General features: G+C 42.8%; 1 protein-coding gene across 1 annotated transcript in view; it reads left to right on the forward strand.

Annotated features, from left to right (window-relative positions):
- The window catches only part of LOC109912174 (serine/threonine-protein kinase 32B-like), an 860354-nt gene that overhangs the window by 721028 nt on the left and 112447 nt on the right, over window positions 1-26879 (forward strand). The window lies entirely within an intron of this gene.

Below are 26879 nucleotides of genomic sequence, written 5' to 3' on the forward strand. Positions count from 1 at the left end.
CAGCCATTATCTCATTGAATGGAGGAACAGGCTCGAGGGTCAAATTCTATATAAAACCCCTACAGTGTGAAAAGAGGCCATCTGACCCATTGAGTCTGCACTGACTCTCCAAAAGCCTTTCCACCCAGACCCAGCCCTGTAACCGTGCATTTACCATGCCTAATCCACCTAGCCTGCACATCCCTGGACACTAGGGCAATTTAGCATTGCCATTCCACCTAACCTGTTTTCTGGGAGGAAACCAGAGTGCCCGGCAGAAACCCATGCAGACACAGGCAGAACACACAAACTCCACACAGTCACCCAAGGCTGGAATCAAACCTGGGGCCCTGGCATTGTGAGTCAGCAGTGCTAATCACTGAGCCACTGTGGCCACCCTAATCCTGTTCCTACGTTCCTTAGATAAATGCAGCATAGAAGTCTCTTCAGTAGTGTGTTCACCTCCAATATATGAAGCAGAAGAAGTACGGTGAGGGTATAATGCAACAGCCAACTTTAAAATGGAAGCTATACCAATGGGGGATAGTTGATCCTATATTTAGCTGTGTGGTGTGCTTACGCCCATGGGTAGGGTCATAGACATTTACAGCACAGAAAAGACCTTTTGACCCATCGAGTTTGCGCTGTCCAAACACATCCACCTAACTGTCTAATCCAATTTGCAGCACTTGGCACATAGCCTTTTATGCTTTGACATCGTAACTGTACATCAAAATACTTCTCAAATGTTACAAGAGCTTCTGCCTTTACCAGCCTTACAGGCAGTGAGTTCCAGTTTTGCACCATCTTCTGGCTCAAAAATACATTTCCTCATATTACCTCTATCCCTTACCTTAAATCTATGGTATAGCCATGTGTGAGAATAACAGAAGAGGTGGAAAAACCTACAAAAGAAAAACAGTTAACATGCATTTGAAGGACGACAGTAAAGAAAACCTGATACTGTAACTGAACCAGTTCTCCTATATAATCCCACTGTTGCCTGAGCACCATATAGGTATTCAAGATGAAGTCCAGCAAATACATAGAACAAACAACACACTGTAGCAAAAAAAAAAGACATCGTCAGATGATGTGAAAGATACCATCACTTGATAGGAGGAATTAGGGATCATACAAACATATACACCCATGATTTAGGATCATCTCCCATGTTTTAGTTATTGCCCATTGGTATTTAAGGTCAACACTCAACCTACTTGGTTCACTGCACCAGATGGATACACAAGAAATGTCAAGGAGTACAGATTCAGAGAATGCAGGGCCAAAATGCATGAGGCAAGAACTGTAGTACTGTATATCAACCTGTATAGATGGTATAACCAAGTACTTTTACAACTCAAAACTCGATACCTGGTCAATATCTATGAGAGGTAGAACATAAAGAGAAAGGGCAATATTACTGAATTGGCTACCTTGAGCTAGGCTAAGGGCAAATGCTGCAAACTGAATGGGTAGATTAAGAGTTGAACAGTTAGTTAGTTAAGGATTAAGTAAGGATAAGCATTTTTAGTTAGAAATGTTTTAGCGAAAAATCAGAATTGAAAGATCACAGATTTACAGAACCAGGACAGGACATTGGACCCAGGCAGGCTACACAATCGGCAAAGATAAGGAGGGCCTTGGGTAAATACAAATGATGCCTCGTGTATGTACTGTGGTAAATGAGTAAACTAATACCAGGACATCTGATTAAAGTGTGGTGTGAATTGACCAGATAAAGAATTGAATACATGACCTGTTGTGCATAAAGGTTGGAAATCGTAGAACCTTAGAGAATTTAGTCCTAAACTGCCAAGGTGGACCCTCCCTGCGGTCACTCAAATTAACATTAATATCTAGTAACTTAGACTCCCGGAAGTTTGTCAAGTTGAATAACAACATTCTATTCTCCGTTAAGTCATGACAATGTGACATAATATTTGCTGCTCAGGACTGGTAGCTAGAGTCATCAGCAATCAGAAAACTGTAAAGTATATCACTGGGGAGAGTTGTTTAAGGTTGACCAGTTCCCACCCAAACAATATCTAAATTATTATACCAGAATCACTATCCTGGAAGACCATAGCAGAGAAAAACAAGATGGAAAGAGTTAAGGCTAGCATGCAGCCCTTTTTACCTCAGTTAGGAATGGTTCAGAAGAATTATTTCCATCTAGACTGGACTCAAGCATGCTGTCATGGAGATGCAGATCGTGCAGTCAAATTTTTTCATTACTTTCCAAAGGCCTTCAGGGCTAACTGTGTCAAAGGCCTTTTCAAGTCAACAAATGTAGTGTAGAGGTCAATACTTTCTCTTGGCATTTTACAACAAGTCTTTTTTAGTCTCCAACTACGCCCCAACTAGAATATATTGCATCTAGTTCTGACCACCACACTTTAGGTGGGACAAAAAGGTTCTGAAATAGTGCAGAATGGTTTACAGAATGATTCCAAGGATGGGAGATTTTGTTACAGGGCGAGGTTGGAAAATGTGGGGATGTTTTCTTTGCAGCAGTGGTAATTGAGGGAAGATATGATAGAAGTGTACAAGATTATGACAGGTGTGGATAAGGTAGGCAAAGAAAACATTTGCATTGGCTGATTTTTCAGGGACTGGGGACACAGATATAGGGTTTGAGCAGCAGTTATTGGAGAAGATGAGGAGGAACTTTTTTCTAAACACAATGAATAGTAATTACCTGGAACTCCGCCCATGAAGGTAGTGGAAACAGAAATAGTAATTTCAAATCAAAACTAGATCCATACTTGCAAGGCAAGTGGCACTTACAAGATTGCTCTGTAGAGAACCAGCCATGGACTGGATGCACAAAATTGCCCGTTCTTGTGCCACAAATGACTACAAATGATCCTCTGGATCATAGACATGACAGAAAAGTTGGCAGTCTATGAATCTATGTTCCAAGTGATGTGTATTTAATGGCAGGCACAGATTGCACACAAAAGCACTTATAACTGAGGAGTGGTCATGTGATGAGAGCAAGCCACCCAGTACGTTAAGGCTGCAAATTCTATAAACTTTCTGACTTCTTGTAAACCAACAAAAAAAATGCATGCACCATCATTTGCAGTTACAGCCTCCCATTCGCATGATAACAGAGACAGCTTTATAAAAACAATTCATTTGCAGCATTTGTTGCCCATATCTAGTTGCCCTTGAGAAGATGCTCAAGAGTTGCCTTCTTGAACTACTGCAGTCCATCTGTTGTAGATAGTCATAGAGTCACAGAGTGATAAAGTTGTACAGCACGGAAAGAGACCCTTTGGTCCAACTTGTTCATGTCGACCATATATCCTAAATTAATCTAGTCCAATTTGCCAGCATTTGGCTCATATCTGTCTAAACCTTCCTATTCATGCACACATACAGATGCCTTTTAAATATTATAATTCCACATACATAGCATTGGCTGTGTGAAAAAGTTGTCCATGTGGTCCCTTTTAAATCTTTCCCCTCTCACATTAAACCTATGCGCTCTAGTTTTGGACTACCCCACCCTGGGAAAAAGACCTTATTCACCCTATGAATGCTCCTCATGATTTTATTAACCTCTACAAGGTCATCCCTCAGCCTCCGATGCTTCAGGGAAAATAGCCCCAGCCTATTCAACCTCTCCCTATAGCTCAAAACCTCCAACCCCAGCAACATTCTGTAAATTTTTTCTGCACCCTTTCAAGTTTAACAACATCTTTTCCATAGCAGGGAGACCAGAATTGAAAGCAGTGTTCCAAAAGTGGCCTCACCAATGTCCTGTACTGTCGCAACATGGCATACCGACTCCTATACTCAATGCACTGACCAATAATGAGATTAGGACCTGAAAGACGCTGATGGGACCCAAACTGAACATTAGTTGCTCCAAGTTCTGCCCTGGTGGTAAGTTCTTTATTGACATTGTAGTAGCTCAGCACTGGCATTGTCATCACCAGTTGTTTGATTCTACTGAAAGTGCTTCTTGTTCTGTGCCCCAGTAACACTGCATACCATGAGCAGTAAGCTTGTATACAGTGTCATTCTCTGATGACAAAATTAGGCAAGGAATTTACTAGATAGTTTTTGAATCCAAATGGTTGTTGTACTGTTTTCACATCTGATGCTCAGAGCATCTCTGCTACAGCTTTTACATTTATGGGATCCAGACAAAGTCCTTTCATTGTTGATACATATCCTATGTACTTGACTCTGGGCATATGCAATTGAATCTTCGTTTTTGTTCAGCATTGAATATATCTGGCAAACTCCCATTAGCAGTCACACTAGATACTGGTTGAGTTCTACAGTGGTTTCTTCAATTGCATCTCCTCATTCATAGGTGAACAGATCATTCATAATAGATTCTACTTGCAAAGATTACTGACAATCTCATGCTGTTTGTGTTGACGTTCTTTTGGAGTAGGAATGCCAAATGGCTTACCCAACAATCTGAATCTGCCAAATGGCATCTAGAATGTAGTTGGAATTCTGCTACTTTCATCATGTTTCACTTGCGAATAACCATCTTTCACATCAAGGGTAGTAATGACCTTTGCTTTGGCAGGTTGTGGTATGATTTCTTCAATGAGTAGTGAGATCATTTCCAAGTTTTACTGAGTACATTTGGGTCAAAGCAAACTCTCAGTTTTCCATGGATTTTCACTGGCACCATGCTGCTAATCCAGTCTGTAGAAGTTGTAACATTCTTGATTAATCTCTTCTTTTCCAGCTCTTCTAGTTTGTATTTAAGGTTGGGCATGAGGGTGGCTGAATCTTTTTTTGGCAGATTCTGAATTGGTCTCACACTTTCACCTACTTCAAGTTAATATTCACTAGAAAGGCATCCTAGGCCTGTGAAAGCATCTTTGTTTACTATGATCTGTTTGGCTTAGTGGCCTGTGAGATGCTGCCAATCCCTCCCAGTACATTTAAGGTTATACGTCCAAGCTTTAGTTAGTTGCTTCGGCTGAGATTTGTATAAATGTTCCCAATCCGGAACTTCTATCTTCATTCTTCCCAATGCATTGAGCTCTCAGATTCATTCTTTCTCTTGGGATGTATATCATTCCATCATATAGCCTCAACTTTACCTTGAAAGTCTTCATTTCTGGGTAAGCATTGTGAACAACTTCACACAGATCTCTGAAACACACAATGTTTCACAAAGCATTTTGTGTCTGACACTTAACATCCATTTGGTGTTCTCCTTCTGCAATCATCACTCTTTACAGTCACAAACAATTTTTCACCTTTAGACCTAGTGATATCAACCAGTTGGATGGTGTTGAATGATTTACCAGAATCATCAGTTAATATCTCAAACCAGCCAGCTCTATAGGCTTGTTTTGCTTCTTTATAGCTAAACATTTGCATGTCCAGTGATTCGCTGTTTTTTTGCAGTTATAGCAATGCTTTTCCCATAATGGACATGCTTACTTTTATTTTGTGTGATGTCCTTCACAATATTTATAGCATGTCCTCTGACCTTTCTCCCTCTAGTGCAGAAGGAAGCCATTCAGCCCATTGTGCTTGCATCACCTTATTAAATGAACATTATTACCTAGTGCTGATCTCCTGCTTTTTCCCCATGCTCTCACACATTAGTTTTATCTTAATACCCTCTTGAACCTACCTCCGCCACACATCCACTCAATGTATTCCATATCCTAACTATTCGCTGAGTGAAAAATATTTTCCTCTCTTCACCCTTGCAGATCACTTAAAACTATGCCTTCCTGCCCTTTTTCCTTTTATGAGTGCGTACAGTTTGTCCATACGTACTTAATCCTGCTCACTCATGATTTTGAAAACTTTCAACCAGATCTCCTCTTAGCCTTCCTGTCTCCAAGGAGAACAGTCCTAACTCCTCAATCTGTCCTCAGAGTTGAAGTTCCTCATCCCAGGAACCATTTTTGTAGACCTCTTCTGTACTCTGTCCAATGCATTCAATCCTGTAATGTGTTACCCAAAACTGTACATTACTCTAGCTGAGGTCTAACAACAAGTGTCTTATATAAGTTCAACATCATCTCCTTATTCTTTTACTCTATGCCCCTACGAATAAAGCTGAAGATACTGCTACTCTACTCACTGCTCTCTCTGCCAGTCTTGCCACCTTCGATGATCTATGCATATATACACTCAGATCCTGTATCACACTTAAAATTGTAACCCTTTTTTTGTTGTCTTTCAGTGGTCTTCCAACCAAAGTACATCACCTCACATTTCTCTGTACTGAATTCCATCTGCCACTTACCTGCACAAGCCTCGAACAATGTCCTTATTGCGTTCGACACTGTCTACATAGTTTGTAACTCTTCCAAGTTTTTTTTGTCATGTGTAAACTTTGAAATATCCCCCTGCACACCAAGATCTAGATCATTAATGAATATCAGTCGAAGCAAAGGTTTCAATACCAACCCATGGGGAATTCCATTACAAACTTTCCTCCAGCCTGCAAAATATCTAGTCTCCTATCATGCAGCTAATTTTGTATCCATGTTGCAACTGACCTTTTTATTTTGTGACCTATAACTTTTCTTACAAGTCTATTGTGTGACACTGTACCAAATGCCTCCTGAAAATCCATGTACACAACATCAAAAGTGTTATCCTCACTAAGCCTTTCCGTTGCCTCTTCAAAAAACATCAGGCAAATTAGTTAAACATGATTTCCCCTGTGACTGTTAGAATAATGACTGCAATAGGACAGCATCAAATGAATGTGAAGTGTCAGATACACACTGGTGCTTTGTGAAAATTCGTGAGCTTCATTGAGCTTTGTAAAATGGATTAGGCTGGTGACCCTAAAAGTGGAGGCATCAAATATACAGTTGAGGCTGTACAATGGAATGATGCATGTCCCAAGAGAATAAATGAAGCTGAGAGCCCTATTTAATGGTAAGAATGAAGATCTTGAGTTCCAGGTTGTAGGTGTTAAGCAAAATCTGGTCCGAAGCAAGTGTAAAGCTTGGACTGGTAAAGCTACTAATTTCAGAAGAGATTTGTCGCATTTTTCAGGCTGCTAAGCCATTGACTGCTGAGCAACTCCTAGAACATTATAATGATGTTTTTACAAATCTGTACTGTTACAGATGTGTAGTGATATTGGGGCATAGAACAAGAAGCAGATTGCTCCAGAATAAAACTGTAGTGATTGGAACCCGGGTGACCTTATTAACTACGCGGTTCTTGATTGGGGTTGTTAAAAAAATAATAACCAGGAGATTGGCCAAGCTCACCGTTAACAGGTCCAGGCAGCAGGCCGTGGAGGGGGTTATGTGCACCCACGCTCTCGATGCCTTTTGGGTGAAGTGGGAATGGCGGGTTATGCAGTGCTTTATTTCCCCCACGAAATCTATTTTGATTTGATCCCTACCCTCCCCCTCACTTTTTCTTTCACATAGGCATTGCCCCTATGGGGGCTGTGCTTGATACTGATGCTTTGGTAACATGTGTGTTTTTCCTGGTGGTGGTAAGTTAACAAAGTTATTTGCACACCTCGTATTTTTTCACAGTGTCTCACACCGGCACAAATAAAAGAAAAAAAAAACGAGAAAAAGAGAAAAAAAAGGAAAAAAAATATAATCAGGAGTTAGAATCTCCTCTGTTGTGGACAAAAAATTTAAAAAAAAAGGAAAAAGAATGGAACAAGAAAAAGAATACAACCAGGAGATTGGCCAAGTTGGCCATTAACAGGTCCAGGCAGCGGGCCTTGGACGGGGTTGTTATGGCCAATTGCCTGCCCCTTTTCCGTGGCTACATCCGTGCCCGGGTGTCCCTGGAGAAGGAGCACGCAGTGTGCACCAATACTCTCGATACCTTTTGGAAGAGGCTGAGACCACGGGGTGTGGAGTGCTTTAATTCCCCCTCAAATTCTATTTTGATTTGATCCCTACCCTCCCCCTCACTTTTTCTTTCACGTAGGCTTTGCCCCCAGGGTCTCTGCTTGATGCTGGTTCTTTTCATCACATGCGTGTTTTTCCTGGTGGTGTTATGTTAATAAAGTTATCTCCACGCCTGTGTTTTCACTGTGTCTTGCACCTACACACACACATGGGTGCTGGGGAAAATAAGGAATCTAAATAGGAGATTTAGAATCTGCTCAGTTCAATGGACTGCCTCGAGCTGGTTTGCCACAGCCAGTGTGCTGTGCCCAAGTAAATAAAGGGTGACTTGGTGATGGGACATTGGCCTCTGAGCAGTTATTTCAGTGGCAATGGGAAAAAACAGGATGTACCTGAAGAACATTCACTTGCAACTGTCATCTTGGAGTTGGGGTAAGTATTTCTGCTATCATGCCTCTATTTGGAAAACTTGACTTGTTTGACCCTGCTGTCAAAGGCTGGGCCCAGGATATGGAAAGAATGTGATATGTTTTCTGAGCAAATAATATTGGGGCAGATGAAAAGCAATGAGTAATCCTTCTGACTGCATGTGGACCCACAACATTTTCAGTTATAAGGGTCTTAACTTTCCCAGAGGCACCAGACACTAAAACATTCCAAAGGTTGATAGGGGGAGGTGATGGCCTAATGGTATTATCGGTGGACTGTTAACCCAAAGACTTAGATAATGTTCTGGGGACCTGGGTTCAAATGCTGCCATGGCAGATGGTGGAATTTGAATTTAATGAATATCTGCAATTAACAGTCTAAACCCATCTGGTTCATTAATGTCCTTTAAGGAAAGAAACTGCCATCCTTACCTGGTCTGGCCTACATGTGACATCAGATCCACAGCAATGTGATTGATTCTTAACTGCCCTTTGGGCAATTAGGGATGGGCAATAAATGCTGCCTAGCCACCAATGCCATCATCCCATGAATGACCCCTGAACCTCCTCTAATCCTGAGACACCATTGGTTTTATTCGGCTGTTAGAGAACAGGGTGAATCTGTATCAGGATTTTTGGCAAGATTATGGCAGAGGCAGGTGATTTTGGGTTAACCCTGAATGAGATGCTGAGAGATTGTTTGGTTTGTGGGATTAATGATGCAGAAGAGCCTACTAGCTGAAGCCCAACTGGAATTCAAAAAGGCACTCAACTAGTTTTGTCGTTAGAAAATGCGGCAAGTGGAACATGGGAACTACTGGGCATCCCAATGGAAGTGGACACCCTCACCTGTCCAGCTGAGCTGGGGGAACAACACATGAGTGTAGGCAATTGCAGGGCCTCACACAGGGCATATCCTGAGCAGAGAGACCTGAGGCCAGCCCACAGCAGAACCCCACAACAAAGCCGGGCCTCGGCCAAGTGGCTAAACAATTCTTCAGGATTTGGGTTGGCAAGCCATTGCAGTTGTTGCTGGTATGCTGACTTGAGACAGCAAAGGAGTTGTACAAGGTCTGACTTGAGTAGGCAAACTCGTAGGCCGGTACCCAGGGGAGTGCACACCCTGGAAAGTTCGCCTACGCTTGAGTTGGAACAATTAAATTTCTTAGTGACACCCAAATTGGAAGCAATTATAATTAATGTTTGGTTAAATGGTCACCCAGGTCCTGTGGAGATCGATAACGGTATAGCTGTATTTATGGTTGCAGAATCTGTCTTTAACAAAATTCTCTTGGGAATCCAACCTTTAAGCTTGCGCAAGACCTCAGCCAAACTGAGAACATACACTGGGGAACCGTGGCAAATTAAGGGTACGGCTTTGGCTCCAGTCTCCCTTGAAAATCAAGTTGGTTCAGTTAACACTGATGGCAGTGAAAGGCTTGGGTCCAAGCCTATTGGGGCAGAACTGGTAGAGGAAGATTCACCTTGATTGGCTCAATATTTTTTGATTGGAAAATGGCTGCCTCAGTGAAATGTTTTAGTGTCTGGTGCCTCTGGGAAAGTTAAGGAAGCAATTCCACAATTTTGCAAGACCCACTCAGTACCATTTGCCTTGTGGGCAAAAGTAGAGGTGAAAATCAGGAGGCTGGAGAGTGAAGCAATCATCAAACCAGTGTAGTGTGTGGAATGGGCAGCACTGGTTGTACTGATTGTGAAGCCTGATGGCTCAGTCACCTTTTTGAGGATTTCAAGCAAACTTTGAACCGCTTCTTATAGCTGGATAAATACTCAATCCCTCACACAGAGGACATGTACACAAAGTTGGCTGGGAGGGCTGTCCTTTACAAAGCTGGACATGAGCCACACTTAGCTGCAAATGCGACTAGATGAGGAGTCCAAGAATTACTCGACAATTAATAGCTATAATGGTTTATATCAATATAGAGACTGCCATTTGGGGTATCATCAGCCTATGGCTTTTTCCAGCAGACCATAGAGAACATTTTACAAGGATTACCCCAGGTTGCCATTCATCTGGATGATATACTAATAACAGGGAAGAACATTAAAGAGCACTTGGAGAACTTGGATGTGGTGCCTAAACATTTCTCCCAGACAGGTGTATGCTTTAGCTGGGAAAATCTTGTGTTCCTGGCACTCCAAGTGACCTGCTTGGGTTACAGAGTTGACAAAACTGTTTACGCTCATTGAAGGATAAAATGAGGGTGATCAAAGGAACCCCGGCTCCCACGTCCGTACCGGAGAGCTTAGCTCTTTCCTTGGGTTAGTGAATTATTATGGAAAATTCATACATAACCTGGCCTTCATCTTGGCACCCTTACACCTGCTATTCCTAGAAGTAGCCTTTAGGGAAGTGAAAAAGCGGCTATTGTCATCTAAGGTGCTGGTCCACTCCGATCCAAAGTGAGAGGCAGTGCTGACATGCAATGCCTGCCCGTATGGTATCGGGGTAGTGTTGGATCCCAGTGGCCCAACGGAGAGGAACACCCCACAGCATACGCTTCCCGGACTTTGGCTGATGCCAAGTATACCCAGATAGAGAAGGAAGGTTTGGCAGTCATCTTTGGTGTGAGGAGGTTCCACCAGTACCTGTACAGACAGGAATTTATGATAGTAACAGATCACAAACCCCTGCTAGGGCTACTGAAGGAAGACAAGGCTGTGCCACCCGTAGCTTCCCATATAATTCAGCATGGGGCCTTATTGTCAGCAAGTACAAGAACGGCTATAACACTGTCTAGGAAGCAAAGTGGCTAATGCAGATGCCTTGAGTTACCTCCACTGGTGATACCTCCCCTAGAAGAGTCCATTTTGGTTTTAAACTTCCTGGACAACCTTCCAGTCACCATGGACAATATTCAACTGTGGATACAAAAAGATTCTGTCTTAGTGAAACTAAAACAGCTGGTGGTAATGGGGGAAACAGAAGGGTCATCGCAACCAGGATTGAAACCTCTCTGGATAGAGACCAGATCACCACAGAGGATGGTATATTGCTATGGAAAGCCAGGTTTATTGTCCCGAGTAAAGGTTGCTGCCACATATTGGCTGAACTCCACTAAAGTCGTAGAATCATAGAAGCCCTACAGTGTAGAAACAGGCCATTCGGCCCAACGAGTCCACATTGCCCCTCCAAAGAGCATCCCACCCAGACCCATTTCCCTACTCCTGATTTCCCATGTCTGACCCATCTAACCTAAACATCCCTGGGCACTATGAATAATTTAACATGGCCAATCCACCTACCCTGCACATCTTTGGTGGACTGTGGGAGGAAACCAGAGCACCCAGAGGAAACACATGTAGACACGGCGAGAATGTGCAAACACCCCACAGACAGTTGCCCGAGGGTGGAATTGAACCTGGGTCCCTAGCACTGTGAGGCAGCAGTGCTAACCACTGAGCCATCATGCCACCTGGGGTCATCAGGGGTTTCCAAGATGAAGATGCTAGAAAGTGCCCAGAGGGCCAACAAAGACAAAAACTGCCACCAGCAGCACCTCCACATTCATGGGAATTGCTGGGTAAACCCTGGACTCAGTTGCATGTCGACTATGCCAGTCCTTTCATGGGCTCAATCTTCCTGGTCATTGTGGACACCCATTCAAAGTGGTTGGATATGCATAAAGTTCATTCAGCAAACTCAGGGGTGGTGATTGAGAAGCTGTGAGCACTGTTTGCACTATATTGACTCCCGGGGGTACGTTCAGTGGGACGTCATTTAGCAGCAGGGAATTCAAATGTTTCCTAAAGTCCCAAAGACATAAGGACATAAGGACAGCTCCATACCATTCGTCATCCAATGGTCTGGCGGAAACAGTGGTCCAAAAGTTAAAGACAGGCTTAAAGAAGTAGCCTATAGCATCACTTGAGACCAAACTGTCCCGGTTCCTGTTTGATTATAAGACCACCCCATATGCAACAACTGGGATAGCTCCAGCAGAGTCGCTGATGGCAGAAAGACTCCACACTGGTTTAAACCTGATATTTCCAGACCTGCGGGGGAGGGTGAAATGGCAGCAGGAATGCCAATGCTATCCAGATGCCACCTCTCAGCCAGAGAGACAATTTAATTCAGGGATGAAGCTTGGTGCAAGAACCATGGAAATGGCCCTGTATGGGTATGAAGTGAGGTTGATGCAAGGTCAGGTCCGGTGACTTACAAAGCCCCGAACAAACACCTGAATCACCCGAAAGCTGTAACCTCGCAAACGGGGCAGGAGCAAAACATACCTGGCCCCTGAGTACAGCCCGAACACCCAGCAGAAACCGCAGATGCTCTCCTTCCATCTAGTGTCGAGGAAACCTCAGAGTCTTCAAAAATGAGATAACGAAAGTCCAGAGGCAGTATGTTCCTGTTAGGGTGAAAAGCAAGGCTGGTAGGTGTAGGGAATGCTGGATGACTAGAGAAGTTGAGGTTTTGGTCAAGAAAATGAAGGAAGCATATGTCAGGTATAGACAGCAGAGAACGAGTGAATCCCTAGAAGAGTATGAAGGCAGTAGAAGTATACTTAAGAGGGAAATCAGGAGGGCAAAAATGGGACATGAGATTGGCTTTGGCAAATAGGGTTAAGGGGAATCCAAAGGGATTCCACAAATACATAAGGACAAATGGGTAACTAGGGAGATAATAGGGCCCCTTAAAGATCAGCAAGGCCGCCAATGTGTGGAACCACAGGAGATTGGGGAGATACTAAATGAGAATTTTGAATCAGTGTTTACTGTGGAGAAGTATATGTAAGATCATAATTCTTTAAACTTTGTGTCACATATAGGCATGATGGTTAAAAAGGCGTTTGGCACGCTTGCCTTCATCGTTCAGAGGAACTGGACCTGGAGTGAAAGCATTGCATGACAAGCCACAAGCAAAAGACCAGACCTACATCCCTGGACTTAATGGGGGAGGGATGTAGTGATTGGAACCAGGTTGACCTTTTTAGCTACAAGGTCCTTGATTGGAGTTGTTAACCTGGGCCAATCAGGAAAGCCTTGGCTGACCAATATAACCAGGAATTAGAATCTCCTCAGAAAAAAAAGTATAACCAGGAGATTAGAATCTCTTCAGTTGAGGACTGACTCTGAGCTGACTGGCCACAGCCAGTTTACTGTGCACTAGAACATAAAGAGTGACTTGGTGACAGGATATCAGCCTTTGTGCAGTTATTGCAGAAGCAATTGTTGATGATAATGCTGGTGTTGATGTTCTATAAAATCAATGATGAAGTCAGCTTACAATGTTATGCCAGCAAGAAGGACATGGAACAGCTCTTTCTCTGCAAGGACAACCAGTTAAATTTACAGTCCTGGAGATTACGCAAACTAATTGACACTCAACACAAATTGATGCAAAGTGCTTGGCTATTATCTTTGCTTGTGAGGGTTTTAATCAATACTTGCTTTGGATGGATAAAGTGAAAGTGGAGTCTGACCAGAAACCACTTCAAAGCATCCTCCTCAAACTGCTTCTATCTGCTCCAAAATATCACAAATAATGTTACTTTGTTTACAGAGATGTTGCCTGAATAAGACATACAAGCAAGGGAAAGAGATGTACTTTTTTAAATTCATTCATGGGAAGTGGGCATTGCTAGCTGAGGCTGCAATTATTGCCCATCTCTAATTGCCCCTTTAACTGACTAGTTTGCCACTGTCAATGAACAATGAACAAGATGGGGTTTCTGTTTTTCTTTTTGTCTCTCTTTTCCTGATTTACTTGTCATGATGAGAGAAGTGAAGTGATGGCCAAAAATGGTATATTGTAAAAATGATATGGAGTCATTATCTCTAAGAAGATGAGAAAATAGATGCTGAAGCAGATTCATGTAAGGCATCAAGGAATTGAGTTCAGTTTGAGGAAAACAACAGGAGTCCTCTTATTGCTAAACATGAGCAATGAAATTAAAGACTACATTAGCCAGTGCCATTCTTGTATTGAATACTAAGCTGAGAAAGTTAAAGAACCATCTATGACACAAGACATCCTAGAAAGACCATATATGAAGCTTGGAAAAGATCTCTTCACTCTTGGAGGAAGTGACCACCTTGTCCCTATCAAATATAAAGATTTTCTAATCAAGATATTCAGAGATGTTATTAGACACCCCTGAAGCAGGTAAGACTTGATCCCAGGCCTTCTGGCTTAGAGGCAAGTGAAAGCACACTTCAATTACAGAATTCCAGATATTATTATGAACGACAAGGGCCTCAATTAATGAATTAAGAATTCTTAACTTGTTCATAAATGCTTCATAAATGATTGGGAAATTCAACAACACACACGATGTCCACATGTGCCCAATTGTATGGAAAGGCTGCGAAAACAGTGAAAATCTTCAAAGGGATAATTAGCAAATTCAGTACAGACTTATAAATTATAATTCTTGAGTGGAGAAACACAGCTACTGAAGGCATGGAGAGTAACCCAGTCCAAGAATTAATGTCACAATGCACCCAAAGTAATGTTCCAATGATATAAAAAGCTATTGAAGTCAGAAGTAGTATCGGGCAAGAGTAGCAAAATGAAAGTGAAGCAACAGAAAGTTAAATTTCACTTTGATAAAACTGCTAAATCATTGGTGGAGCTGAGCATTGGAGTGCTTTCAGCACTCTCAATAAGAGTCCACATGGCAACTGTTGTCATCTTGGCAGTACGCATTTGATGTGAAAGACCAGATATATCATCACAAATACAAATATAAACAACTGTTTCTTCACTACAGGAAGCTGATCATAAATATAAGCAAGTATTCTCAACAGTATGAACACTGGACTTTCCAACTCAGAAGCAGGAATGTTAGCAACTGAGCCAAGCTAACAATTGTAGTGTAAATGTACTTATTATAGCTCCCACGTACAGGGCTTTCCCAGTGTTTAAAGATGGTTTAATACTACTATATACACACACTTGTGCTTTTAAATGAGAGGCCTGGTTTGAGGCAGTTGCACTCTGCAGATTGACCTGTGGTCTATTACAGACTGTAGGTGGCACCAGAACTGATTTTGAAGCACAACATTTGCCCTGTGTGACTGTAAAAGTAGTGATCAGAAAGAAAGAACAAGATCAGGCCCAAATATAAAGTGTATTAGCATAACGTTTATGTGATAGAACTAATAATTCAGAGGCCAAGACTAATGACTAATGTAGTCATGAGATGAAATCCCACTCTGGCAGATAAACAATTTGAATTCAATAAATTAAAGATATATGAACCAATAAACAATTGTGATTTTTCGTGAAGGTAATAAATTATTATTCAAAACCGATTTAGTTCACTAATGCCTTTTAGAGAAGAAAATTTGCCATTCTCACCCTGCAACCCAGCTTCCTCCAACTGTCAACCACCTCGCCAATCTTTGTGTTACCCGCAAACTTTTCGAGTTATCCCCTCGCACTGTCATCTGCATTATTTATGAATGTTGCAAGCCATAAGCACCCAGCAACAATCCCCTCTGGTATGCTACTGCAATCCAGGCTCCAGTCACACAAACAGCGTTCTGCCATCACTGTCTGTTTCCTTCAACTAAGCCAATTTTGGACCCAACTGCCAAATTACCCTGGATCCCATGAGCTTTTACCTTCTTTATCAGTCTTCCATGTGGGACTTTGTCAAAGGCCTTGCTGAAATATATATAAACTACATCAACTGCCCTACCCTCATTCAAGCACTTGGTCAAGTCAAAAAATTCAACCAGGTGTGTTGGGCATGTCCTCCCTATAATAAGCCATGCTGACTATCCCTGATCAAACTTTGCCTCTCTAATTTGAGATTAATTTTCATGTTCACTATTTTCTCCAATAGTTTCCCTCCCATTGATGTGAGAGTCATTGGTAAGCTGCCTTCCGGTCCTCTGGCACCTCCCCTGCTGCCAGACACTATTTGTAAATTTGGGTCAGGACTCTTGTAGTTTTCTCCCTCATCCCCCACACTAGCCTGGGATATAGCCCATCTGGGACTGGGGATTTGTCCACTTTTAAATCTGCCAAAACCTCCAATACCTCTTCATTTCTTAAATCAATCTGCTCAAGTACTTCATGGTCCATCTTCTTGAATTCTGTACTTGCATGCTCCTCCTTTTAAATAAAGACAGATATGAAGTACTCATTTAACACTCTACCAATGGTCCTCCGATTTCACGCACAGATTGTCCCTTTGGTCCTTAATAGGCCTTGCTCTTTCCTTGGTTATTCTCTTCCCCTTGAGATACTTGCAGAAAACTTATAGAAAATCTTGAGATTCTCCATAATCTTGCCCTCTAGTGTTTTCTCATGCCCCCTCTTTCCTCTCCCTAATTGTTCTCTTGAGTTATAGAGTCATAGAGTCATACAGCATGGAAACAGACCCTTCGGCCCAAGTCATCCATGCCAACCAGGTTTCCTAAACTGAACTGGTCCCATTTGCCTGCATTTGGCCCATATCCCTCCAAACCTTTCTTATTCATTTACCCAACCAAATGTCTTTTAAATGTTGTAACTGTACCTGCATCTACCACTTCCTCTGGCAGCTAATTCCATATATGCACCACCCTTTGTGAGAAAAGTTGCCCCTCAAGTCCGTTTTAACTCTTTTCCCTCTCATCTTAAACCTATACCCTTTAGTTTGGGACTCCTTTACTCTGGGGAAAAGACCTTGTCTAACATCTTATCTATACCTCTCATGATTTCATAAGCCTCTATAAAGTTACCCCTCAGCCTCCTACGCTCCAGGGAAAAAAATCCCAGCCTATCCAGCTTCTCCTTATAACTCAAACCGTCCAGTCTCAGTAACATCCTTATGCAATTTTTTACTCCCCCTTCCAGTTTAATAACATCCTTCCTAAAGCAGGGTGGCCAGAATTGGACACAGTAAATGTGGCCTTGCTAATGTCTTGTACAGCTGTAATATGACGCCCCAACTTCTGTACTCAATGCTCTGACCAATGAAGACAAGCGTGCCAAATGTTCGCTTCACCACCCTGTCTACCTATCCACCTGCACTTTCTACGCTCCTCTAGGGCCTTTGGTATTTAGCTCCCTTTGTACATCTCCCTTTTCCTTTTTATCTGGTTCTGAATATTCCTAGGCATCCAGGGTTTTCTGGGCCTATTGCTTCTACATTTCATCCTAAGGGGAGCATGTTGGACCTGTATTGTCTCCAATATCTTTTTGAACTATTCCTACTGTTCTGTTGTACATCGATCCTCAAGTAGCATTCCCAGTCTATTTTGGTCAGCTCCTGCCTTATTTTAATAAAATCTGCCCTATCCCTATCCTTTTTTGCAGACCATCTTTGTCCTTTTACGTAACAAAATTAAAACATACAGTGTTGTGGCCGATGTTCCCCCACTGTCACCTTGAATATTTATGCAGCTTCATTCCCTAGAATTAAGTCCAGCACTGCACCGTTCCTTGTTGGACCATTTATATGTTCACAAATAAAGGTCTCCTGCATATGTTTCAAGGCATTTGGCCCCTCTAAGGCTTTTAAACTATGATTATCTCAATTAATATTGGGGTAGTTAAAATCTTTAAAATCAACAAATATTTATTATTTTCTTACATGCTTTAGTGAATTGACAACATGTCTGCTCCTCAATAAAAACGAAAAGAACTGCGGATGCTGTAAATCAGGAACAAAAACAAAGTTGCTGGAAAAGCTCAGCAGGTCTGTCAGGAAGGGTCACCAGACCCAAAACGTTAACTCTGTTTTCTCCTCCACAGATGCTGCCAGACCTGCTGAGCTTTTCCAGCAACTTTGTTTATGTCTGCTCCTCAATTGCCTGCTGACTGTTTAGGGTCTATAATACACTCTAACAGTGTGACTGCCCACTTTTTTAACCCTAGATTCTATCCGCAAAGCCTCATTGCCAATCCGAGATGGCAATGGAGTATCATGGCTGCGTGCAGGCTCTTTCCCAGGGCTCCTGTATGGTTTCTTTACTTTTTGTTTCCTTTTTCTCACTTCTGCTCTTTTTCTTCCATCTTTTTTCTTTGGTTTTTTTTATTTGGAGGCTTTTGTGGCAGGTTAGCTGGCGAAATTGGCATGGCAGCTAGAGAATGGCAGTTCCTCGTGGTGACGAGCAGCAGCACGAATGTCCTCCCAGTGTTCGGGGTTGGTGGTGACAAGGCAGCAAAACCCCTCCAGCGATTGGAGACGGCAGCGCACTTTTCAAGACGGCGGCGCCGGCGAGACGACATCTCGGAGGAGGGCAGCCGGAGCAGGACCCTTGGTGAGATAACAGTGGCTGCCTGATCTGGCAAAGGACAGCTGGTTGCAGGAGGCCCAGAGCGGGGACTCCTGGCATTGGCCAGGTGGCGACTGCAGAGACAGCAGTGTGGTATCCCTGGAGCCAGCGGCAGAGCTAACGACTTATGGTTTTGGGGCATGTGTGGGTTCAGCGTGGGACCTGGCCTCAACATCGGTAGCGGCATTGGTAAGGTGGGCCCAGTGGTGAAAAGATGGCGCCTAACCAGTAGTGACTCCTATGTTGGTGGGTCTGGCGCAGGCGGCGAGACAGCGGAGGAGGGGTGACGGTACAGGTGTTGTTAATGAGCCGGCTAGGGGCTCAGGACCCTCTTTCAGATATATTTTTTATCCTTTTTATTCTTAAATTATTCTCTTTCAGTTGTATCTTTCATCCTTTTTATTTTAAAGCTATTCAAAATGGCACCAGATTGTGGTGACTGTTGAAACTTTTCACTGTATTTTACTGCATTATTCAGTGTAAAATGCATAAATCATTCATCATTCATTCATTTAACCATTCTTTCAAGGCACCATCCCTTCTTACTACAGGAACTGGCTCCCTAACGAATAAGGTGATACCACCTCCACCTTTGCACCCTCACCTGTCCCACCTGAAGATCCTATAGCCTGGAATGTTAATTTGCCAGTCCTGACCCTCCATCAACCAGTTGCTGAGATGGTAACAACATCGAAGTTCCATGTATCAATCAATACCTTTAACTCATCTGTCTTGTCTCTAATGCCGCCTCTCATTGGGAAACAGAGTGGGGAGTGGAAAATGTATGCTGGTTAGAGTCATAGCTCACACATAGGAAAATCATTGTGGTTGCTGGAGACCGGTCATCTCAGTGCAAGAATATTGTTGCGGGAATTCCTCAAAGCAATGTCCTAGGCCCAACCACCTTCAGCTATTTCATCAATGACTTTCCTTCCACCATAAAATTAGAAGTGGCGATGTTCACTCATGATTTCACGATAGTCAGCTTCATTCATGACTCTTCAGGTACTCAGATATCTGTGTCTAAGACTTGGACAACATTCAGGCTTGGGCTGATAAATGGCAAACTTTTACACCACTCAACTGGCAAGCAATGACTATCTCCAACAAGAGAGAATCTAACTTTTGTCTAGTCTCTCCTTAAAACAATTTAGACAACTCTGACCAGAATATTATAAATGAATTTGCCGTGGAGTCCTACAATACCAAAGCAGTCAAATCAATACATACACAAGCTTGTGTCAATTCAAAACAGTCCCAACTTTACTAAGAAAAAAGTTACAATGATCTCTAAGACTAAACATAGTATTTCGAATCTCTAATCCTGTTTGGCCTGTTAATCTTCCCAAGTCTCTTGCAAATGTATGCAGTCACTCTGTCTCAGGATCTATGAAGCTGCTTTCTCCTCTTTCTCTCTCTGGACGGTCAGCTGGTCCCTGCCTCTAGCCATGCTGGTCTCCTCAGAAGGCCTCAGTTGATTTCAAGAGCGGTTCCAAGAGAGAGGTCTGTAGGTGAACCCTGTTTTTATACCTTCTAGATGGTTTTCTGGAACATTCGGTAGTTTTGGCCAATCAGGGAGATACACTTAATAGTTTGAAACATGAGTCAATCATTTAGATGGCATGCTACAGTTAGTTTCTTTACGTAGTAGGACCTGGTGTCTTTCTGTCTGGGCTCTCCTTTGTGTAGTAGATAAGTTGTTGGGGGTATGTCTGCCCAGAATGACTGTTGCCTTTTAACAGTATGTTAATATCATTAGCACCTGGCTGCTGTGTTTGCAGTGTGTCTGGTGAGTGGGTTTTGTGATTTCAGAGTTTCGTTTGGCTAGTGCCCCCAGCATCCCTTGCTATTTGGCCAAGTTAGCAATCTATCTGCGTTTTCGCAGCTCGGACGCTGCTACATTCCCCTCTTTTGAACAGAGAAAAGCTCCTGCGAATGAAGTTCAAACCTAGTTGTAAAAGCTCATTATGTTTGTTGTCAGGGGAGCCTACATGTTCGTACGGAAGACATTGTGTACATTGGCCAAGCTTATTATATGAGAAAAAAGGGAAAATCCTGTCACTATAATCCATAGATGATGTTCAGTAATCAGAACAAATAGAAGTGACAATAGTACTAACCCTGGGAGTTCCACCCACGTGAAAGCTCCTATGTGCATGTACAGTATTATTCAGAGTGAGCAGCCGATCTCTTGGGATATCTGTCTTTCCCAGCCTGCAACCCATCCAAATATCTTTATTTATAATTCAAATATTTTCAACTTCATAGGTCCTGAGCTTAACTTCGTCACTCTGGATTACTGGAATCCCTAGCACCAAACCCAGTACCTCACCAAGAGTGTCCTTGCATTTGTCATTATACCACACCTTGGTGAGCTGCTGCAACTGACAACTAGTGATGTTGGTGTGAGCTCTCTCCTGGAACCAATGTTTGAGCCGTTCATAGAGTCATATAGCATGCCTCACTGAGCCAGGACGGGAGTTTCCCTCGGCTAGCCTGCCTGAGTCCTCCCTCAGCTGTTCAATCGTCCAGTTTCACCAGATGCTGCACAGGGTGTGGTTTTGCTGCTCAGTGTCGTCCCTGATTTGGCCCTGGATGATCTCGGTGTGACCCTCTAGTATGGTCACTAAGTGGTGGCTACACTGATTCTCCATAGTTATCCCATGGTCTCTTGTTGATTACCTGCATTCAGTCTTTCTAGGGTTTGATTGATTTGTTGGGTCAAGATTCTGAGTTTATTTTCCAAATTAGCCAAATCAAGGGCATTGATGTTGGCACCCCTGCCCTGTAAGCTGTGGCTAGATCATTAAGGAGTTCTCTTTTCTTTCATCCATTAACTGCTATAGGGTCCATCTATACATAACTGCAAAGTCTGGTGCGTTGTACCACAGGTATTCTGGGTACATTGTTTTCCCTTGTGCCTGCGCTACATTTTTGGATAGTCATTACAATAATACATAATACACAATAAGCACTTTGTAAGGGTTGCATTGCTGTCTTGGAGTAGCCACTCTGGTGTGCTTCCTAAAAAGAGAACAGGACTAATTTCTGAAATTATCTTTGCCTAATAGGTGACACCATTTTAAAATTGTCAAATTGTCCAATTGTCACCCCTCCTTTTTTTTTAAGAAGACAAAAAGGGCGATAGAATAAATGTGCCCAGTATGTGGATGGCAGCTTGTGCATTTGTGACTGGGCACCTTTAACGCTATTGCTATTACAGGATTGCCCCTGTCATCTTCAATGTATAAGCCACAGCCTGTTTTCATTCTAGCTGTTGCTGCCAGGATGGTACCCTGGATTTTGGCCTCTTTTTCCCGACTTCCCAGTGCCAGGTTGGAATTTTAGGTACCCAACAGTCCCGAATGAAATGGCCAGTTCGGCCACAGTTATAGCACAGATCAGGTTTGGGGCTCATTTGTGGGGGTTTCCCTATTCTGGGGGCAGGGGAATTGTATGGAGGGGGAGTCTGTCTGGGACTTCATGGTATATTCTTGCCCCTTCTTTCATTCCTCCAAGTTGGAGGTGGGGGTTATAAGAAGTCTGGACCACACTTATGTGCATGGGTTCTGATTTCGGCTGTGGGACAGGGGTAGGGTTTGAAGGTGCTATCACCTGGGAGAAAGGTGGCAGGGGTCCCCATCTGTGGGGTGGAGGTGGAAGTGTCAGTGTAGGGCCTCTCGTTAGCTTCCTGAGGAGGTAGGACCCCAAAGGCATACAATTTTCCATTCTGAGCAGAGACTTGGTTCTCTAGGGACTGTATTTCTTCCTGGCACATTGAATGCTCCATACTAGGACCTGATGTCCATTGCTCTGCATTGCAGGGTTGGGCAACCTTCATGATTGTATGGAGCTCCATGCATTGTTCTTCCAGCTTCTCAATGTATGCTGAGGCTGCCTCCTGATCCTCAATGACACTTCACTCACTGGAATGGGCTCTTTCCAATTGTGACTGCAACTGTCCCATATGGATCAGAGTTTCCTGTATTCTGGTGTCCTGCTCTTTAATCACAAGTTTTAACTTTTCCAATTCATCAGCAGTGATTTCTAATTGCTCCTGCAGCGATCTAATCTCATCTGGTCGTCTACGGGAGTCTTCTAGGCTATATGCTGTTGCTATTTCTGTGTTATCTTAGTGGCCTTCTTTTCAAATTTGTTATGTGTTTCTTGCCATATGAGTTGGGCTGTGGAACCCATGGTCTAGGGCAAGTCTAGGCTGTTACAGAATTCTGTCCATTTGGGCCACTTTTTAAAAAGGTATTGTCTTCCCATATTGGACGCAGGAACACTTGTCCTATTTTGCTAACAAGCTGGGTTCATTACTGGATTTCTCTTAAAAGTAAAGTTTCCTCAATTCTTTGGAACTCAAAGGTCCCTCAGCTCTCTTGATCTCAAAATAAAGTTTGCTTGACTCTTAAAATAAAAACTGACTTTCCCTCGACTCCGTCCCCACCAAATACTCTTGGGGTGGGTCAACAAGGGGTCAAAATACAGAGTAAACTTTCCTCTACTCATTCAAATGCAAAGTAAGCTAAAATTCAAATCCCCTCAGCTCCATTCCCATCAAACACAGGGACAACAAGGGTTTAAAATTCAGAGGAAAATTTCTTCTACTCATTGGAGCTGAAAATAAATAAAATAAAGCTCTCCTTGTTCTCTCAAGGAGTCCAAAGTGTCTCTAAGGTTTCTACACAAGAGGCACACATCTGTTCCCATCCAGGCTGACTTCCTCAGGGGCTCACAATACGCAATTATTCTTTTCCAGCTCATGCTTTACTCGCTCTGGCTGTAGAACACCTGGCTTATACAGTGCTTGTCACAGTTTAAGGTACCTGGTTTATGTGCCTGCGTCTCACACAGTTATATCCTGACCTTCATGTGGGGCAGCTGCCCTCTTAACAACCAGCTCAGGCTGAATGTGCAAGATACCAGGCAAGGTTGGCTGCTCAGGTTCGGAGGACCTTAAGGGTCACATAAGGTCTCTTAAAGCCCCTTAACAGTAACACCAACCGTTGTCTGGTTCCTCTTTAAACAAGTTACAGACAACTCTGACCAGAATGTTACGAATGAATTTGCCCAGGTATCCTACAATACCAAGGCAGTCAAATCAATACGTACACAAGCTGGTACCAATACAACACAGTCCCAACTTTATTACAAACAAAGTTACAATGATCTTTAAGGCTAAACATAGCATCTCTAATCCTATTTTAATCCTTAAGGTTATAATACTTCCTGAGTCTCTTGGAAACTTATACAGTTGTTCTTTCTGTGGCTCTGTCTCTGGGTCTGTGAAGCTGCTTTCTTCCTCTCACTCTCTCTGGATGGTCGAATGGTCTCTGCCTCTTGCCACGCTAGTCTCCTCAGAATCCCTCAGATGAATCTAAGAGCGGGTTCCAAGAGCGGGTCTGTAGGTGAACCCTGTTTTTATACCTTTTAGATGGTTTTCTGGTGCTTTTCTAGTTCTGGCCAATCAGGGAGATACACTACTGGCACACAGTGGCAGCAGTGTGTACCATCTACAAGATGTTGCAACTTATCAAGGCCTTGTCAAAACCCTCCTACTACTACCATCTAGAAAGAAAAGCACAGCAGATACATGGAAACACTATAAGCTGCAAGTTCTTCTCCAGACCATTCACCATCCTGACTTGGAAATATGTCGGCAGTCCTTCACAGTCACTGGGACAAAATCTTGAAACTCCTTTCCTAACAGCAGTGTGGTAGCCTAGATCTGTTTAATTTGGAGGTTCATCACCACTTTCTCAAGGGTAATTAGGGATGGACAATAAATGCTAGCCTAACTAATGACAGTCTATTTCTATGAACAAATAAATTTTTAAAAATCCCTTCAAATTTAACTGGCATCATGAACATCAAATTGTTATATGTTAAACTCTTAGTTAAAATTTACAGCATGTCTCTCTTTCTTTAGAAAATGAGAGTTCCCTTTGAACTTACTCTATCATTCATATATTAGCTACTAGGGATCTGCCTATAAATTTTACTGGATTCCATACCGTGAAATTCTCTAGTTAGGTTTTTAAAGCTCTAATTATCCTTTTCTGGTCATTGTCAAATTCAATGGTCGCTGCAGTTGGCACTATATTGCTGAAATTAGCTGATGTATACATGGACTAGTTAAATGAGAGCTTACATTTATGTAGTGCCTTTCATGACTGCAGAATATTCCCAAAGTGCTTCTTATCCAGTGCCAAGCATTTGTAATTCCAGTCATATTTGTAATGTAGGAACAGCAGCAGAAAACCCGTGTTTTGCAAGATCGTACAAAAAGTAGTGAGGTGGTAAATTATTGAGGAAGGTGCAAGGAGGCTTCAAGGTGATTTAGACATATTGAGTGAGTGGGCAAACACATAGCAGATGCAATAGAATGTGCCTACATGTGAAGTTATCCACTTTGGCGTGAAAACCAGAAAGAGTATTTTTTTAAACGGTGATAAATAGTGTAGCTTGGATGTACAAAGTGATCTTGGTGTCCTTGTACATCAGCCAATGAAAGCAGGCTAGCAAATGCAGCAAGCAACTAGGAAGCCAAATGGTATATCGTTACAAGAGGATTTGAGTTCAGAAGTAGGAATTTCTTACTGGAGTCCGAGAGGGCCTTGGTGTGGCCACATCTGGAGAATGGTCTGCAATTTTGACCTCCCTACCTAAGAAGAGATATACTTGCCATAGATAGAGTGCAGCCGAGGTGCTTTAAACTGATACCAGGGATGGCAGGACTTGCTGCATGAGGACAGGTTCATTTGGTTGGAGTTCACTAGAGGTTAGAATAATGAGAGAGGATCTGATTGAAACGCATAAAATTATAACAGGGCTGGAAAGACTAGATGCAGGGAAGATATTTTTCCTTGGTTGTGGACACAGTTTCAGGATATAGTTTAGGACTGAGATGAGGAAAACATTCTTCAACTCAAAAGATAGTGAATGTGGAATTCTCAACCTCAGAAGTCTATAGAGGCCAGATCACTGAATATATCCAATAAAGTTTTTTTTAGATTTTAAAGGCATCGAAGGTATGAGGAAAACACAAGAAAATGACATTGAAATAGCAGATCAGGCACGATCATGCTGAATGGGGGGAAAGCTCAGAGGGCTGAATGGTTTACTACTGCTCTAGTTTCTATGCTTCTATGATGTTGTCTGAGGCATAATTGTTATCAACAGCCCAGGGAGATCACCCATTTTTTTTAATAGTACCATGGGATTTTCCACTTCTGCCTGAGAGGTCAGACCTGCTAAAAGACATGACATCTGAAACTCAGCACATCTGGCAATGTCACACTCCACTGGGAGTATCAGCCTGGTTTATGTTTACATATTTCTAGAGTGGGACTTGAAGCCATGTTCTTTCGGTCAGAGGCAAGAATGTTACCATTGAGCCAAGACTAAAAAGTAAACCAGCTAAGATTGCTGCAGTTGATCCCTGTCTACACTGTCTAAATGGGAAATATATATTCATTAGCTGTGAACAGTTCAACAAGGGATTGTGATGGCCCTGAAAGGCATGTCTAGATTTGAAGCTTGAACTTATAACTGAAGAACCAGTACAAGGTACAATAAAAAGGGATTCCTGAAACCAGTTTCAGCAAAGCTGAACACCTTCAGGAGGACATCAAACGATATCGGAAAAAAAGAACAAAATTATCTTCTCAGCCTTGATGATTGATCAAAGAACTACCTCAATGACACAATATTGGCAGGAAGATAGGTGCTAAAACAATGTCTGAAATACTCTTCTCCCCCCAGTGCCGTCTAACCGGGATCGAGACCGATAAAACAATCAAGCAAACAATTCCGAGATAACAAGGTGTAGAGCTGGATGAACACAGCAGGCCAAGCAGCATCATAGGAGCAGGAAGGCTGACGTTTCGGGCCTAGACCCTTCTGTTATCTCAGATTCTCCAGCATCTGCAGTTCTTACTATCTCTGAAGCAAACAATTCCCATGGGCCAACCTAGTTTCTAGTGAGAGGAGCAGATTTAGATTCATTTATTTCGATTTAGATTTATTTATGTGTCACATGTACTAAGTATAGGAATATATAAGTACATCAAAAAGAACACAGAGTTGCCACTCACTGGTACCCACTTGATGACAAAAACCAGAATTAAAAGATTTTAACAAAGCCAACAGGTAAGCCATCACCGCTGTCACTGCCTCAGCAGCCCCGCACTCACCGCCATCACTGCCACACCGGCCCCGCACTCACCGCCATCACTGCCTCACCGGCCCCGCACTCACTGCCATCACTGCCTCACCGGCCCCGCACTTACCGCCATCACTGCTACACCAGCCCCGCACTCACTGCCATCACTGCTACACCGGCCCCGCACTCACCGCCATCACTGCCACACCGGCCCCGCAC

The sequence above is a fragment of the Rhincodon typus genome, chromosome 12 (genome assembly GCF_021869965.1).
Source record: "Rhincodon typus isolate 14 chromosome 12, sRhiTyp1.1, whole genome shotgun sequence".
Lineage (NCBI taxonomy): Eukaryota > Metazoa > Chordata > Chondrichthyes > Orectolobiformes > Rhincodontidae > Rhincodon > Rhincodon typus.